The sequence below is a fragment of the Pinus tabuliformis genome, chromosome 4_2 (genome assembly GCF_031772625.1).
Source record: "Pinus tabuliformis cultivar Carrire ecotype Pingquan chromosome 4_2, CPIR1, whole genome shotgun sequence".
In the NCBI taxonomy this organism is placed as follows: Eukaryota; Viridiplantae; Streptophyta; class Pinopsida; order Pinales; family Pinaceae; genus Pinus; species Pinus tabuliformis.
The window spans coordinates 622377150-622394443 of NC_142304.1; positions in this window are offsets into that span (position 1 = coordinate 622377150).

The following is a 17294-nucleotide window of genomic DNA, read 5'->3' on the forward strand; positions in this document are numbered from 1 at the left end:
ATGATGACCTTGTATTATGCTTTTGTCTTGACTAGTGTTAAAAAGAAAATGATCATTGCAAAGGTAAGAACTAATTCTGATGATCTTAGAAGTGAAACTAGATGTTGGTCCATTTCCAAATCACTTTGGGGTAAAAGAGTATATCATCTTTCTGATACTAAGAGGGTTCAAGATGACAAACATGTTCGATGGTGAAGGGACCTATACGCTATACTCCTCCTCCTTGGTATACTTCACACATTAAAATTAGCTTGTGTCTACCTACATTGTTGGTCACAACATAAATTTGATGGGATGTTTTAACTGCAAGTGGTGGATTACAATCATTCAGGTAGACTTTCTACATTAATAGTCACATAACTCACCCACAGGTGGCACCTATGGTCCCCAATGCTATGAGGGAATCATCGGTAGACACGCGACCCTGGTTCACGTGAACTTCACATGGGCTATCACATATTCCAGCGTGGACAGTGGCAATTCATTCAGTTGATCTAACGGTGGATACCACCCTCAAGAAACCCTAACTCTATCTATTCACTAGGTATCCAACCCATTTTCTCCTTTTTATTAGTGAGAGGGATAATCTGTCCGACAGTCATGGCAATCGTTAACAGGGGTTGAATGTTGGAAAGTAATTTTCCCAGAGCATGGCAATGCCTACTCCTCCTCTACTACTAGGTAAGGAAATCTTACATTCAGGTGTGAAATTATATATGGTTCCTACGTTCTCTGGTAATGCATTTACTATTCTGTTTTGACTCTTACTAATTTTTCTGATGCTTCACTCAATTATCAAGTTTGTCTCACTTCATACCAATTCTGGAATTTGCTAATGATTTTATCTTCTATATTTCCCTAGCTTCCAGGGTTTATATTTTTTTTTCCTGTCTTGGCGTGTCGTGGTTGAGTAGAAGGTTCAGAGCATATACCTTTCCAGTCACCTGGAAGAGAAAAATTGTTACAACAATTGACCCCTTTTTTCAACCGACAGGTAACTTCTTTTATTCTGTTTAGGTGTCACAGGTACCCTTATAGGGATAGTTTGGACTTATGGCACCTTGCACTCATTTATAACCCTTATTATATAATTTGTGGCTCGCCTCTATTTTATTCCCTTTGTTTCCTTTTTGATGGATTCATTTTCGTTTCTTGAGGGACCTCTTCACTTACAGTTACCTCATCAATTCACAATCTCATGGCCATATCCTCCTTCGATACATGGGTATGAGTATGTAGATTTTTTTTTTTTTGCAAGTTCATCTCGTTTCTTCCCCTACTCTTGTACATTTTTATTTACTTGGATCTAGTTATTGGTTTTCTAGCAGCTCTCTCTCAAAATAATTTTGAAAAATATGGCGAGATTCCTTCTATGACCAATTGTTCACTAACAAGGTAAATTCATAATTGTGCACCTATTGTATATATCACTCCACATTTTGGTTCTATGTAATTTCCTTATCTTATGTTTTCCTTTTACTGCGTTATAGGTATGATCGCATATCATTTCCCTATATCCATGCTACCTGCAACAACAACATTACAACCGCTAACTCCAACCATGCTAGCTTAGGTCGGTTAAAAAAAACGATTCTTTTTTTCTTAGTTTTGAGATACCTTGCTCGTGCCACAGACTTGATATTGGGTCTATCTTGAGAAGCCAAGAGTTAACTGAGTGGTCATTCCCGACCTCTCAAACTGTAGTATAGGTTTATCTATTATTCGAGATCTGTTAAGTGATTTTGGCTCACCTAAGGTTTCATACGCCAAATGTACTCCTCTATTTTAAGTATATCTATTAAACCCTCAGGTTTTGTAATCAATTAAGCTACTCAGTGTACATTGTATAATTTTAATTCTATACCTCCATTCATTGGGGCTTCATGGTCATCGCTTCTGTGTCTGAATTCTTGCACATTGTTACCCTTCAGAATAGAGATCCATATGGGACTGTATGTTAAATCAATTATGTTCTTGAAATAAACTATAGAGTTTCCTATTTCATTCTTGTGGAATTATGTTACGAGATTGAAAATGTTGTTGTTAGTTTTGCGCACTGCCTGAATAGTTTGAATGAATAGAAAATGGTATAATTGCTTCCTTTCTCTATTGAACTGAACTTAATATGGGACAATTCCTTAAGTGGATGTCATGACCGGTGCATTATAAGTAGAAATGTTAATCACCAACTCGCTAGGTATGTAGTTATGCACATCTAATCTTTACTTCTATTAACTCACCTATTTGTGATAGAGACTTAGACAAAAATCCTCAAATGTTCTGTTTCAGTCCTATGATGTTAAAATATATAAAATTACATAATATTGTTTGCATTACCAGCAAGGCTTTCTTCACGTAAACGCCTTTAGATCCTTTTGTTCTATCGCTGCATAAGAATACTACCTTATTTAATCTACGAGTATGAATAATTTCAGTATGTCGACTTAATGTGGCCCTTATAATCAATTCGATTAAGATAACGGCCTTAACCCTTCAAGGAATAATTTAATTTCAATGCCTTCCTATGGAAATAAGTTTGTTTTCTTCAATAGAAATAATTATAAATTGTACATATCTTCAATTTCCTGTACATATATGTAGATTGATTCTAGCACTCTTGAAAGGTTGATTTTACTTCCATTTACTTGGTAGAATGACAATATCTTACTCCTACTTGCTGCAAGGTTTTGCAACTTCCCACAAGTATTTCCTTTGCACATCAAGCTAAGTTTATGTTATTTGCTTTACATCTTTGAGTTAACCATTGTATTAATTCCAACAGTGAGATCAGCCTAGCTTCACAAAATATCCTTTGACCGCATCCCCAAACTCAGATATATAAATGTAATTCATTTTTTGTTGTACAGTATTTTTTATAAGATTTATATCATTCACTTAATTATTTAGTCAAAGGAAAAAAAACACACGCAGTGCTTAGTACTCATATCCATCCCAATATTATGCACAAAATTTATACATTCCAGAAAATTATTTAATAGAAATGTTCACAAAGGTAACAATCACAAATAGTTGTTAGCACTATGATCTAATCCAATACTCTGCCATAATCTATTCCATTCACATAAATAACATGCACGAATTTCCTAATCGAACTTGTTGTAGAAGTCATCCTTCCAAAAAATTAATTAATATAAACATTCAAAGAAAAATTCTCACACATTGTTATTAGAGCTGAGATCCAATACAGTGCTCTACCAGAATTCATTCCATTCACAAAAATAACATACACATATTTAGTAAATGGATTTATTGTAGAAATTGTACTTGGGAAGCACACTATCCACCCAATCGAGAACTGAACCACCAGTTCCCCCTGAGCTGATACTAGTTGCCAATGGAATCAACAAACTCTTATGATTCGAGATAAGGTATTTTATGCCTTACATCCCTAGCAGATCATTCCTTAGTGGCATCCCGCTTTCTAGGGTCTTCTAACCTATTAGCCTAGGCTTTTCTCTTTTTTTTTCTTCTTTTTTTTCGAAAAAGATATCTTCTCTTTTTTATTTCAATCCCATATTTTTCTCCCATGAAACTTTATTCACCCTTACTTGGTGTTTTTTCTACACTGAGCTATTTAATAGATTTATCTCCAATCATATTAAATCTTATTAATCAACTCCTAGGGATTTTAAGGAGTGATTTAAGGGAAGATTATCTTGATCTTACCCGTCAATATTGCTTTCTAGATCTTAGAAATACTCCCTTTAAATGAAGTGTTTCTTTCCCAAGTAATTTCAAGTTTTCCTTTTCATTAATAAAATACATTTATTACATCATCATACTTTATTGTTTATTTTAATTCAATTTTATCATGGCTTTTTCGCCATCACAACTAAAAATAGTTCAATCTAAAAAAATATATATATTTACATAGAAACAGAGGGGTATTACATCTTCCCCCTCTTTTTAAATTAACACCATACTTGGTGTTTATTGCTCATTTGCATACTTCTTGAACCATGTTGGATAAGCTTCTTTCATTGTATCCTCCCGCTCCTAAGTAGCCTCCTTAGGTGTAAAGTGCCTCCACTGCACTTTAACCCCAATGATGACTCGATTCTGGAGGAAGATCTCTTTCTAATCTAAGATGTGGAGTGGATCTAGCAAGAAATCTCCATTTAGTTCCACTTGTATCATATTGTAATTAATAATGTGAGAACCATCATGAACATATTTCTTTAATAAGGACACGTGAAAGATATTGTTGGGAAGAGCCAGTTGATATGCTACTGGACAAATTTTGTCCAAGATTTCAAAAGGCCCACAAAACCATGAGGTACCTTTTCTTGGTTTTACTCTTAAGTAAACATGGTCTCCAGTCTTAAATTATTTATGAATTCTTTTCTTGTCCACATAGCTTTTTTTCTTGGAATGTGCAGTTTTGATGTTCTGTCTAATATTTCCTACCACCTATCCCATTTCCTGCAAAGCATCCCATCCTAACATCAATCGATCTTCTCATTGACTCCAACTAAGCAGTGTGTGCCATTTTCTTCCATATAAAGCTTCAAAAGGACTCACTTTTATTTTAGTACTTCTTACCACCCTCAAATAGATGGGCAGAGTAAATGAGTAAACCAAGTAGTGGAGGATATGCTTCGAGCTTATATAATGAAACATCCGTTTAAGTGGGAAGAGTACTTACATCTAGTAGATTTTGCATATAACAACAGTCATCATACTTCTTTACAAATGAGTCACTTTGAAGTTTTGTACAGGCATAAATGTAGGAATACCTCGAATTGGGGTGGTCCAAAAGATAATTTAACGCTTGAACCTTATATGCTAGTAGAAATGGAAGAAATGGTCAAAGGAGTACGAACCAATTTAAAAGCCACTCAAGACCAAAAAAGGAATTATGCTGATCGGAAAAGAAGTTTCCGAGAATTCAATGTGGGAGAGCATGTCTATGTTCGAGTTCGAGCCAAGAAAAGTACACTACAATGGAATGGATGTGCTAAATTCGCACCTCAATTTTGCGGACCTTTTCAAATTTTAGCTTGAATTGGACCCGTGACTTATTAACTTACTTTACCCAGCCATATTCGTGTGCATAATTTTTTTCATGTTTATGTATTAAAAATATATATATATATGATCCCAAACACATAATCAATTGGCAGGATATACAGGTGAGTCAAGGAGCTAAAATATTTTTGGCCTATCTTATATATATGCATATAAAAATTTTAAATTTGTTTTATGTTTTAATTTCATGAGCTGACTAAAATTTCTATTTTGACATACATGTCAAACCGGAAGTCGAGTTCCTGGTTGAACCAAGGGTACACTTGATTGGACAGAAGTAATGCTGCGGGGACGAGTTATCACCCAAGTTAAAGTGCAGTGGCAGCACTTCGGGCCAAAAGAGGTCACTTGGGAAGATGAACAGACTATGAAGGAAATTTTTTTGAATTTATTTTTGGCAAAGGAACATCTGGACGATGTTTGATCTTAGGGGGGAAGATGTTATGTCCCCCGTGAATGTAAATATTTATTTACTACATTTTAAACTAACTGAATATTGTTAAGTTTATATAATTAGTTTATTTTGATTAAAAATGCATGAAAATTGAAATGCCAGAACAATGGCAGTAATTGTTTAATTTAACATGGGATTGAAATGTCTAAAGAATGACAATTTTACTTTCTCAAGCGGTTAGGATGGGTAGTTACCCAACCCTAATTACCTCCTTGAGAAATTTATTTCAAGGAAGGGATCAAGAGGATAAAAGGTATCTGAGATCAAAGGAAAAAATAGATAGATAAGTGAAATTATTTACTGTTAATTCATAGATACAGCAAAAGAAGAAAATATTGTGAACATGGAGATAAGTGAAATTATTTACTATTAATTCATAGATATAGTAAAAGAAGAAAATACTGTGAACCTATAGTTAAGTGAAATTATTCACTGTTAATTCATAAATCTAGTAGATAAATAAAAGATTGTATGTAACTAGTAGATAGGGTAAATGTTAAACAATAATTACCTTTTTTCCACAAATTCCGCGTAGAGGAGAAGCTTGTGTATCACCGTTATGTTAAGAAGAATGCAAAAAATACTACCATTATTCATAGCAGCTGAGTAAACGTACCCTGGAGGATTGGGTGAGACATGAGGGTTTTTCCTCGTTCTCAGAACAAGAAAATACCAATCCGAGTAGAGAAAAAGGAAGATCGTGAACCACGGTGACCCTCGGTGAGAAGAACATAGGATGGAGGGTTTCAAGAATCAACTTAACTTAAAAGGGCATAAATGGAAATATGTTCAATAAATCATTATACTTAGTAACTTTTCCAACCAAGAAATTAGTTGCATGATGCGCCCGTTAACAGAAACAACCTTGGCCAAACCATAACCATTGTAAAATCCATAACAGTATGATGCAAGTTAACAACCAAGTGCAGTGCCGCAATACAAGTCTAAAAAAAATGAACAGTAATTCCAAGATTCTTAACACACACAGAACTAGAAATTACAAATTCTTGAAAAGGGAAAAAGACTTGAAAATACATGCATAGTAACAGAATGGAGATAACAATAATTATTTGTGTTTAAACTGAAGAAACCATAAGGTTTAAGTCCAAAAAAGGACGAGTACAAACAGAACCCATAACGAGGGTTTTATCACGAATCCATAGAGCTCACAAACCCTGATTGCTACATTAAACGTTGAATTGTAAAATCAGAAATTGCAACTTAGGACAGGTGCATGCAGGGTGTAACCCTTCAGTTACGCTAATGGCTCGGAGCCTTAAAAATACATAGTCCCGAAACCATTATTACGCATGTAGTCTGAAATTCACCTATCATAGGAAAAGACATTAAAACCCCTATTCATAATGAACTCAACAAAAATTCCTCATGCATACCCAATGAGTCCTCGCTTAAGGATTTTGGGTTTTGGTAGGTGGAGAAGGGGCTTCAAAGCCTTCATCATGTGAGCATGAAAAATCCTGGCAAAACCTACATAGAAAAGCACCAAGAATTAGATTATAGTTTAAAAGAGAAATCTAGAAAGAAAAACAATTGATGAGAATGGGAGTCGAAATGACATACCCGACCAAGAAATATTATCATCCAAACTGCATCCGAAAGCAATGGCGGTCACGATGGACGAAATGCAGAACAGAGGAAGGCCCTCAAACTCCATGGAAGTAACTCAAACTATGAAATAATTGCGCTACAGCAGGTATGAAAGTATAAGTCAGATCCATTTACCTGGGAGGAAACTCAACAGAGAGCCAGAGCCCAAACTGCCTAGAGGAAAACACAGTAAATGACAGGTTTCCATACCAAGGCAGAGCTTAGACCGATGGCCAACTCTTCCCACTGTTCGATCTGGAAAACGACAGAAGACCGTCGATGAAACACACTTTCCTACACATGGTGGAACAACTAGGCACCACGAAGAAGGCTCCAGAGACAGTGGGTTTGCCATTCTAGGGTAGCCAATCACCCAATTCATAAGATTACAATTAAGTCAAAGTACAGATTATCGGGTTAGGTGATTCCAAATTTACAAACTGTCCTTATGGATTAAATTCACCTTGGAACGAATGAACTGAATGACATAAGATGATTACAATGCAATATCAGTGTATTAAAGTAAACATCATATTCCATAGTAAATCCAATTACCACTGTACCTATAAAATAATGTACACATAGATTGGTTGTTATTTTTAAATTTAATACTACATATAATGAGTCGATAATCAGAAATATCCATTTACATTTATGTATTTAATTAAATATTTTTTTTTCATTATGGGTATGTGAGAAGGGTAGATCCACTCTGAGGCTAGGCAAGTGGTTGAGTAAGTTTGAACACCAAGATTCAGGAGTTATATATGTTTAACTTATATTTTATTGCTTTTATAATTAATAGTAATGTAAAATAAAATTATAATTTATTTAGTTGTTATGGTTGTTTTTAATTTTAGCAACATGAGATGTAAGTGTTCTAATGTTTATTAGTCTCTACCAAGGAAGAAATTGATGAATTGATTTGATCATTGAACATTATTATTTTAACAATGATGACTGCAACTTATACTGTTTAACTTTGAAACATAAATATTCATTTTTCAATATTATTAAAAATATATTTTTCAATCATTTGATTGGACAATAACTTGAAGGTCTTATTGTAGCTTTCACATAATATAATGTCATGTGGTTCATTTCATTACATATTTTATGCCATAATTTATGGATATGGTTTCAATATTCATGCATGATTTCTATATATTTGTGTAGTGATCATTTCATCCAAAAATAAAATCCTTGAAAATAGCTCATGCTCATGTAAATAATGTATTTAACATAAGTTACTTCCCATCATAATTTAAAAAACTAATTGCATAAAAAATGGATAGAAATAAGATGTAAACAGGTATATTTATCAGAAGTTACTTCCCACCATTATTTATCTTTTCGTTAGCACTTCTCTAGGAGTAAAACTCTAAATGTATAGAATTACTAGTGGTTTTATTTTTCAATGAAAGGCTTTCTAGTGGTTACTACCACCAAAATTTATGCAATTCCTTGTGCCTCAACAATCAATTAAGTTATCCACTTCACATCTCAATTTATTAGCTCCTTCCAAAGCAAGACTCTAGGTGCACCAATTGTTTTAATTTATATGGTAAAATGGATCTTAATTTACAGTTACTATTTATATGTTATCTATTTTATTATTATCTGTATTTTATGATTTTCCCTTATCTAAAATGGTCTTCATAATTTTATTAATAAAAGTAAAAGTACAATATAACAAGTTGATTTTTATTATTTTGATTACTTTTAATTTTTTATTCATAATTGAGCCAACATTGAAATGGTTACACTCATTTATGGACATTGCAACATTACCTTTTTTTTGTTAATTCAACTCATATGTAAATGTTAAATGTTCACACTACTACAATATCAGCGAGACCGATTTTTTTTCTATATCTCTCCTATAGTAGGCTCTTTATTAATTTTACGTTTTTATTTTTATTTTTTAATTCAGTTAACATGTAAATGTTAAATGTTTACAAATATTTACATCGCTACAGCATCACCCCATACTGAGTCGAAATGTTTTCGAAACATTTAAAAAAGTTGACATACTTACCTACCTACTTACATTATGCCTACACATCTCCTCTATACTAAATTATAGAACAATACAATTGTAATATATTGAAATACAATATAAATATAAAATGTAATTTGTTTTTGAAAATATAATGTATTTTATGAATAAAAATTTTAAGTGTAAATTTAAATAAAATTAAATAAAAATGAATAAGAAAGTTTTTAATTATTAAAAAAATATATATAATATTTAGAATTAAATGCATCAATTTTTTTTCTAATTTTTAAAAACTAAAGTGGAAAATTGATGATATGACTTTTGTTTTATTAATTTAAGATATGACTTTTTTTTATTAATTTATAATTATTTTAAACAGTAATTTAATTTAAATACGTTTATAACTATATATTTTTTAAAATACATAATTGTTATTATGATAATCATATATTTTACCTTATACTCTTGTGATTTAAGTAATTCAACAATGATCATTTCTATTATATAGTATCTTTGTAAAGATCGAAAAAATTACATTGGGAGAAAAAAAAAACATGAATATTTAGAATGGAATAACGATAAAAGAAATTGATAAATAATATATTAATTGTAACAAGAATGGTATAATAAATAAATTTAAATGTATTTCTATAAATAAGTCATATTGTTCTATCAATTTGAGAGTTTTATGTAATGCATTATTTAAAAATAAATTGAACACGGGTCTCTTTTCTTTCTTAGTAGCTTGAAGCTTTGTAAGTTGCAAAAGACATGCTTTCTTGTACTTGTTTTTGAAATGTTTAGTGTTGTTTTCTTTATAATTGAAATGGAGTGGAAATATTTTTCCTACTCAAACACAGCGTCTCATTTCTTTCTTAGTAGCTTGAAGCTTAGAGAATTGCCAGAGGCATGTGTTCTTGTACTTGTTTTTTAAATATTTAGTGTTGTTTGTTTTATAATTAAAATGGGGTGGAAACATTTTTTCTATTCTATCAATTTATATAATAATTCTATATAGTTTTTTTATTTCGCCTCAATGTTCATTTTCTTTTTCATCTAATCCTTACTTCTTAATTTCCGTGATGTTGTGATTCTTTCAATTTCCTAGTTAATTTCTCTACTCTTTTCATTAACTCTAGTCCACTAAACTCTTTTTATAGTTGAGAAAAGCTAACACTAATTGTTGCATCTTTAGCATTCAAATTTACATCTTCTATGTCTTCTAAAAGAAAGGTATATGTTGCTATCACAATTAGGAAGTGTGTTGTTATAATCTATGTTGCAAATGAAAAAATTCCATTTTGAGGATATTTATTTTCAGATGATACCCCAAATATCATGCTTTTCGGTTCCCCAATAATTTCTACTTCAACTTTCATATCTTAATGTATTTATCTAGTATTTTCTCCCATAACGCTAAAATTCATGGTACTAGGAAAATGAAAACATTAGTTGCGATAATCATTGTTGTAGTAGTATTTTGCAATGATTTCTCTTAAGAATATAAATCCTTAAAGTTATCACCTAATTTGTTAGGATTTTTTCTTTTTATTTCTCATGCTTCAGTTGTTGTATTAAAAATATTATATCGTTATCCCTATATTTAACCACATTATATTTCATGGAAATGTTGTCACTACTATAATATGTTGTTTACCTGCCTTTTTTTACATCCTTGAGTGCCCAAATTGGGAAAAGCAATACATGGAGTTACTTTCTATGTCTTAGTTGGAAACCCTTTTCTGCATCCTCTTGCATGAATTTATATGTTCTTATATCCATTTTAAAATACTAATTATAGTCTATTTACATCGTATTAGCATTGTATTTGTGTCGTGGCATTGTCTCGTTAGCATCCAATCAAGATAATCCCTTTCAATCTCCCAATGAGATTTAACTCACATCTTGTTACTATCGAACTAGCTTCTCATTATGTTGTTATAGACCCATTAGTGTCAAACTAATGTGTCTTAACTTCTCGCTAGCTTCCACTTAGAGTGGACCCAAGTAAGTTAGGTCAACATGGTTATGTGGGTTGAACGTATCAGGTAGGTTAGTGGGTTGGATAGGTTATATGGGATAGATAGTTAGTAGATCATATGGGCCAATGCATTAGAAGATTAGGTAGATTAAAGAGGTGCATTAGAAATTAGGTGGGTTAGTGCAATATATGAGTTTGAATGGTTATTTATATTTTTGGGGTAAATTATGTAGGTATGATAGGTCACTAGGTTAGGTCATCTATTCTTTCGGGGTTGGTTATTGATAATTATTATCTCCATATATCCTTTGTACTAGGAGAGTATCATTATTGGTTTGGGTGATGAATAGCCTTTAGTTTCCTATTCTTGTCACTAGTTGAGATAATATCTTTAATTGGATTTATTATTTCATTTAGTTGATATTCCTTAAGATCTTGCACACTAGTATTGTGAGGTTGTTTTATTTATCTATAGCTATTTAAACTTTCATTTGGTTTAATGAAAGACTAACCTAAGTTTTCAATTAATATTTTCTATACAAACTCAACTCGTGGGTGGGATTTCCCATTCATTGATGCCAAACATGTGCCTCTATAGTTGGTGTATCTATCTCAACTACAACGACCTCAACTACAACAATCTCTTTGAACTAAACTCAAATCTAATGATATTCTCATCCTTCACCAAAATTGTTCATGCAATGTCTAAGTAATTAACGGAGCAAGTAATTGGTCTTCATCTTAGGATTTATATTCATTGCACGTAGTATTCGATCTATTACAAATCAAGGCAGTTCAAGATACAAAAGTGCAATTAAATCTATTGTTAGGGCTATGAAATATCTTTTCATATCGATTTTGAAAGATTTACCCTCTTCTTTGGCTTGTCTTCAAACCCCTCAACATGGGTCTAACACGCTCATCTCAATTATTTTTACCCTCAAATTCTTCATTTAGTTTGGCCCTCTTCTTCATATAATTCATTATTTCCAAAGTGGAGTGTGTATACTTATGGCACATTGAGTAGTACCTTATCAAACCATACAATTCACTTTTATGTGGATTCCTCATTATTATGTTTCCTCTATTGCATGCAACAATACAATGGCTTGATACTTCACATATGTCTTGGAAGGCCCCTACAACTTGCACCACCTTTAGAGACCATGCCCGCGAGCACATGGCATACAACATGACTAAGGGCAGAATGTCAGTGGGTGCATGGCCTCTAGTCGATGCCCATGAACACATTTTATGCCATATAACCAAAGAAAATGTTGGAAGTTGGGTTGTGAGTGCCCAAAGAAGTACTCGACAAAATGCACCAATTTCGATGGAATCTCCACGATCCCTGTGCCAGTTTATCGCCTAACAATTCTGCAAAAGGAGGAAAATGTTTCCAGTTTTGCCAATTTTTTGAATTTGAAAGTTACATAGTAGAGAAATGGAGAAGGAGGCCTAACTTGGTCATTTTCAGTCTTTTTAAGCCCAAGAAGACCCTACACAGGAGTTTTTGGGTGTTATGGATACAATGGCAACATTATTTTTATGATTTGAGCATTGTACGTTGATGTAATTGACATTTTGAGAATATAATATAAAGGGCCAACATTGAAAGTTGGACCCAGATACGTAACCCAAAAGGGGTGAACTTCGTCATCAAATTGTTGTTTTGTGATACTTCATGTTGTTTATTTTTATGTGGTTACATCTGTGAAACTTAACTAAATTTATTAAGTTTATTTTGTTTTGCAATTCTGACCCATTTCCCACAAGACATAAACTAGCTTGCAAACGTTTACAAGAAACCTTCAAATTTTTAAATTTTAGACCAGTTTGGTATTAGAGCATTGTTATTTTGAAGGCTTGACTATTTTGTCAGTGTTTTTGAATTATTTAAAGGTCTAAGTTGAAGAGAGGATAAGGAGTACCTATGATATGAGGATGAGATAGATTTTATAAAGGCTTCCTATGATATGTCTGATATGGCGAAATTCTTGTATAATGAGAGGATAGAAAGGTTGCAAGGAGAAATTTGAAATCAATCAAAAGTTAATGGTGGTAATGGGAGCAAGCCTCCACCTCCACCACCTCCTTCACCTCCATACTCACCTCCTTCTTCAAATCCTTTAATACCTAGAAATACTCCTCCTAGATCCCTAAAAGGACATCCTAAGTCTCCTTTGTTTAATCTTGATGTCAAGTTTGAATTTCCTATGTACAATGGGAAAGTAAATGTTAAAAAGTTGGATAATTGGGTTCGCCAAATTGAAGTCTGTTGCGGGATTCAAAAGATTAAGGATGATGTTAGAAAGATCCAAGTTCCTTCTCTTCATTTGGAAAGTGAAACCATTATCTGGTGGGAGGCCAGAACCCAAGAAGACTTGAAGAAAAGTGGTAAAATTATCTCTTCTTAGAGTGATTTTATAGATTCATTAAGAAGGTCATTTTATCCATTAGCTTATATGTGAAAAACAATTATGAATTGGAAAATTTTAGACAAGCTAAAGGTCAGAGTGTCCAAAGTTACACACAATAATTTAGAAGACACTCTCCTTAAATACATAGGTGGATTACATATTTATTTGAGACATACTATACTTATGTTTAATCCCACAAATCTAGATGAATTATGTGTTTAGGAAACTCATTTAGAATCAAGAGGAAATATTGTTCCTCAAAATAGTAATAAGAAACCATCCAAATTTGGAGACAAATGAAAGGGGAAGTTTAAAGGCAAAGGAAAAAAGAATGCTACAGTCAAGAAACAGGGAGAGAAACTTACTTGTAAACATTGCTTAAAAGAAGGCCATGATGGAGACCAACTTTTGGAAATTACATCCAGAAATGAAACCAAAGAAGTTCAATAAGAAGGGGAAACAAAATATTGCTGCTACAACTCAACAAGATCTAAGATCTGATTCAGGTGATGAAACAAGAATCAAAGCCATGGGAATTAAAGGTAAAGCTTCATATGTAATTACTAGTTCTTCTAGTAAGCCTATTGAGTCTCAAAATGATAAAGAAAGAATTGAGCTTTTTCATATCAGGGTCATTACAAAACATGTAAAAGTTGATGGGTTCACTTTGGGTTACACACTTGTATTATTTTTTATCAAGATTCTCGATTTATTGGGATGTTTTGGTAAAGTTTATGTGAACTCATGCACACGAAGTTGAAGAAGAGCACAATATTTCATCCACAAAATGACTCCCAAAAAAAAGTGGTAAAGATAACAATATTGCATCTTCTTTGTGGATATTGTGGCAAGCATCCTAAACATTGGGATAAGCATTTGCCTTACATCCAACATGCCTACAATTGTGTCAAGCATTAATCTACACAGGTATCTCCATTTGAAGCTTATTTAGGTTATTTTCTAAAGTATCCTTTGGATTTCAACTGGGGTAAAGATATTGTAATAGATGGACATTGTGATGTGGACAAGGCCAAGAACTTCATTGAACAAATTCAACTAGTGCATCCAAGAGTAGAAGAATAGCTTGAGAAAAACAAAACAAAGTACAAAGCAAGGCATGAAAATCATCGAGTTGATCATGATTTCCATGTAGGAGATCAAGTTTGGTTGTATATCAACAAGGAAATACTTCAAGGTGAAGGTAAAAATATCAAGCCAATAAGATATGGTCCTTTCAAAATCTTGGAAAAGATTGGTAACAATGCTTTCCGACTAGATTTGCCACATTACATGCAAATTTATTCTATTGCGAATGTGGAAAACTTTAGATTGTATGGGCCTCCAATGATTGATGATCAGGAAGAGAATGTTCAAATTCCATCTATAGAATATTTTTCTCCTAAATATTTAGATGAGTTGCAGGAAGACTCAATTTTTGATAGGAGAATAAGGACATCACATAGAGGCAATGTGGAGACCTTCAAGTGGGGCTCAAAGGTATGAATCTAAGTAAAGAAAGGTGAATTAGGCCTAGGAAAGTGAGGGAGTTATACCCACCATTAATTGTTGAGTAAAATTAAGATTTCAGTGGTCCAAAAGTTTCTAGTGGGGAGGAATGATTCGGGGGATCAAAAATATTATCAAAAATCAAAGTGCTCAAATCCTCTAAAAAAATAGTACCAAATCATAGATTTCGTCGTTCTGATTGAAATAACGCTTGAATCACATCAATTCGACAACATATGTGAATGTTATCATGTTCTGAAGTTTTTGGAATACATCTAAAAAATCAAGTTGTAGGGTTGACTAGGCTACTGACTGGGAAAGCCGTCTAGTGACATGGCACTGACTTCAGTAGGCTGACTGGGAAGGTATGATGGTCAGATAACGAATCCTGAGCTGACACATGGTAGGTCGTATAGGTTAAATTAGCAGATTTTTATTATTTATTGTGTTTTGGCTTGAACAATTAGGAGGCACCACGTGGCCCTTGAAATTTGTGCAAAATATTGTTTGGATGATCGACTGACCTAGTAGGATTTGACCCCACAACCTCACCAACTAACCGTCATACCATTGGATCATGCGTTGTGTTTTTTTATACAACATGGTGAGTTTTTATTTAAATTTCAAAATGTTGATGCGTTGGTGAGAGGGGGCAAGGCACATGGCCCCAACCCCAAGTCACATGGTGGTGGTATAACCATAGGCATGATGAAAGGGTTGGGGCAAGAAGCCCTGGCCTCGGTCACGTTCAAAACCTCGGAATCGTCGGCGGAGGGCTTGTAGCAGGGTGTTGGCATGTGGATCAGTGTACAGCCACATGGCATACAACATGGACAAGGGAAGAGTGTCAGTGTGTGTGTGGCTTCTAGCCTACGCCCCTGGCCACATTATCTACCATATGAGTGAAGAAAAGAGTGGAAGTTGGGCTGTGGATTCCTGACCAAGTACTCGAAAAAATGCACCAATTCTAGCAGAATCTCCGTCATCCCCCTGCTAGATTATTGCCTGATAGTTCTGCTAAAGGAGGAAAAAGTTTTTAGTTTTTCCATTTTTGTGAATTTGCACGACAAATAGCAGAGAAATGGAGAAGGAGGACTAACTTGGCCATTTTTCAGCCTTTTTGAGTCAAAGAAGAGCGTACGCAGGGGTTTTTGCATGTTTTGAACACAGTGGAAACATTATTTTTATGATTTGAGCATTGTACGTTCATGTAATTGGTATTTTGAGCATATAATATAAAGGGACAACATTGGAAGCTGGATCCGGGGACGTAGCTTAGGAGGGGTGCACTCCATCATCAAATTGTTGTTTTGTGATGTTTCATGTTGTCTATTTTTCCTTGGTTATGTCTGCAAAAATTAACTAAAATTATTAAGTTTATGTGCTTTTGAAATTTCGATCCATTGCCCACAAGACATAAACTAGATTGTAGACTTTTTCAAGAAACCTTCAATTGTTTAAATTTCAGATCAATAGTAAATCCTAGTTACGGTGGGGATAATAACCTTGGTATGCTTATTAATTTTCTTGTACCTCCCATCAACTTTGTATATGCAAGCTTAGGTCTCAACTACATTTTGGTTTAAGGACTCTATAGCTTTTGGGGAATGAATGGAAACTTATACAATGTATATCTCCATTCAATGATTCTTCACTGTCGATTCCCTTTCATAAACAAATGTTCTTTCCTTTTTGGGGTAGACACATCACTTGATTGGTTTGATAAAATTTATGTGAAGGAGTTTGTCCGTATTAGACTAGTTTGTTCCGTTCTCTCAGTCACTTATTTCCATTTGTCGGATCTATTGAATTTTCAACCCTCATGGTCTTTTCATCCTTCATTTGTATCTTCTTAAATGTAGAATAATTAGGCAACAATTAGGGAAGGCTACTTCAAAAAGCTTGTGGAAAAATACACATAATAAGAGAGATTTATCTTGAAGCATCACTAGTTTATCATAGCTCTTACTATTTCTTGTATTCAAATAGTTGTAACTATTTTTAGTTTGGTTTTATTTGGAATTCATCCTTAGATTCAGGAACTACTAAAAATTTTAATGAAAATTCATGGAAGTTTATAAGTTTTTCGTTAACCCTATTCAAGATCTCTCCTATTGTACATGGCCAAAAAGAGGCTTCTCTTTAGAAGCAAGAACAGGAAAACAATTTCTTCATTAGGGATTGAGGTCATCTCTATTGGATAGAAAATCATCCCAACATGGACAAAAGCAATATCAATGAATTCAAAAGAATTTTGAGAAGTTACAAAGACTAATT